The 2129-nt window shown below is 55.8% G+C and overlaps 1 pseudogene; it reads right to left on the bottom strand.

Moving 5' to 3' along the window:
* Positions 1 to 232: 232 nt before the first annotated feature.
* Positions 233 to 1287, bottom strand: LOC123177309 (MADS-box transcription factor 47-like; annotated as a pseudogene).
* Positions 1288 to 2129: the final 842 nt, after the last annotated feature.

Here is a 2129-nt window from a genome sequence, read left to right as displayed (position 1 = left end):
CATTGCATGCTGACACCTCAGTCTATCTTTTTTTTTGAAGGCCCGTACTTTTATTTGTATTTCAAATATCTCCATTTATTTGTATGTTCACAGCCTTTTTTGTTTCTCATACTCATGATCCTAATCTATCGGGCAAAATATTTTTGCCTAATAGACGAGACATGTCTATTGAAGTATATAGTACTTCTAGTTGACTTTCATACGTGCAAGTATCGCTGGCCTGTATAATTTTTTAGGCGTGCTGCACTTTAGCTTTCTTGGACGTTTGGGCGTCTTGGTTCATGGCCCGATGCCAAGATGAGTGTGTTTTATTGGCTGCCATCTCCATCCCGGCAGTGAACTCCGGACGCGGCAGCATCACATCAAGCCATTGATCTATCTCCTTGTCTAGCCCTGCGTCGAACCCCGGCGGCTTAGGCATCGTCATCTGCATCTGCTCCGTATCTATCCCGTCGGCCAACCCCGGCGGCGGAGGCATCTCCTGCACATCCATCCGGGCGGCGACACCTGAGACGGAGGCAGCGGCGCCATCACCATCTGCTGCATATCCATCGCGGCCTCGAACCCCTGCTCCTGTGGCGGAGGCGCCAGAAACTGCAACTCCATCCCGTCGCTGGCGGTGCCGCTGCTGCTACCGTACTCGAAGGTGCTGCCACCGAAGATCCGGGGCGGCGGCGGCGGGGCCACCTCCGCCATGCGGCTCATGTGGGCGTGCATCGCCTCGAGAAGAACCTGGTTGGCGCGATCGGAGAAGGCGTCCTTCATCTGCATCAGCGCGGCGAAGAAGGCCGCCATGTCCTCGTCTCCCATGTCGCGCGCCTTGGGGTCGAACCAAGCCGCTATCTGGTCCCCCGCAGAGCGCTCTTTCGCCATGGCCTTGTCCGTGCGCTTGGTCAGCTTCTTCAACTCGGCCAGCTCCGTGCACAGCTCGTCGAACTCCTGCTGCAGCTTCTCGAGCTTCTCGTCTTCGCCGGCAGCGCCCTCCCCCGCGAGCAAGCGGTCGTCGGCAGCGCCCTCCTCTCTCGCGCCAGCCCCCGCAGCCTCCCCCGCCAGGAAGCGTTCCACGACGGAGTCGACGGAGGGGTGGCCGAAGGAGAAGGCCCTGCCGCGGGGAGAGAAGGCGAGGGCGGCCACCTGGGCGCCGGTCAGGACCGCCAGATCCGTGGCCTTGCTGAAGAACCCCTGGCGGCGCTTGGAGTAGCAGACGAACCGGGCATCCTCTTGCTCGATCCGGCGGATGACGATCTTCTTCCGGCCGCTGCCACCTCTCCGGTTGGGCGCCGCCATTGCTCGCTTGTTCGGTGGCTAGCAAAGCGTAAGGAGAGGAATCCCTTCTTCGCTGGGCTACGTACATTAAAACTGGTGATTGGCAATGAGATACGATTGGGTATGCGCTGAGCTGTATACATTAAACTCATGCGTCAAAGGATAACTACGTACACCCTATTATTTAGAAACTATTCCTTCGCACCCACCAACGACCTTGCACGACAACAAATCACAGTAAACCATGCAACATACCGCGTCCTCCAAGCCCGACAGTTCGGTCCACCAACAAATCGGTTTGGTTCGGTTCTGTTCAGTTATAACCCAAGTCACCTAATACTTTTGGGGGAGGAAGAAATCGAGAGTCAAAAGCTTGGGCAAGTAAAGTAAATACGAGCTGATGACCAAATCAACCGTAAGATGCATACCGCACAATGGTTCTGGCCGGAGGAATTAATGCTAAGAGGAAATGACAGACGCGTCGTCGTCCTCGGAGCTCCTGTCCCGCGAAAGAGCAGCGGTGCTCGTGAGCAGACCAACGCAAAAGAGTGATGAGCACACCAGAGCCATGGGTGCCGCTGACCGCCGACGCTCAGTTTGTGTGAGTTGAGAAAAAAGGAGGCTGTGGTGCTACCTGTGCAATTGAGCGAGAATTGTTGTTCGAGTTCCAAAGGTAGACTAACTCCCATCAGTCCATCTCTCTTATCACATGTGAGTATCCACAAAAGCTGTGTGGGCAAAACACCGCCCCTTATCGAAGAGCCAAAACTTCAGCAATGAATGGGTCTAAGACTCCCCAAGCCCCGAGGAACGCCGGATGAGACCGGGCTACACCTCCCGCTCCTACTTTCATGCAAACAAAC

Source organism: Triticum aestivum, unplaced genomic scaffold (assembly GCF_018294505.1).
Source record: "Triticum aestivum cultivar Chinese Spring unplaced genomic scaffold, IWGSC CS RefSeq v2.1 scaffold63470, whole genome shotgun sequence".
NCBI classification, from domain to species: Eukaryota; Viridiplantae; Streptophyta; class Magnoliopsida; order Poales; family Poaceae; genus Triticum; species Triticum aestivum.
This window is presented reverse-complemented; position numbering and strand designations above follow the sequence as displayed.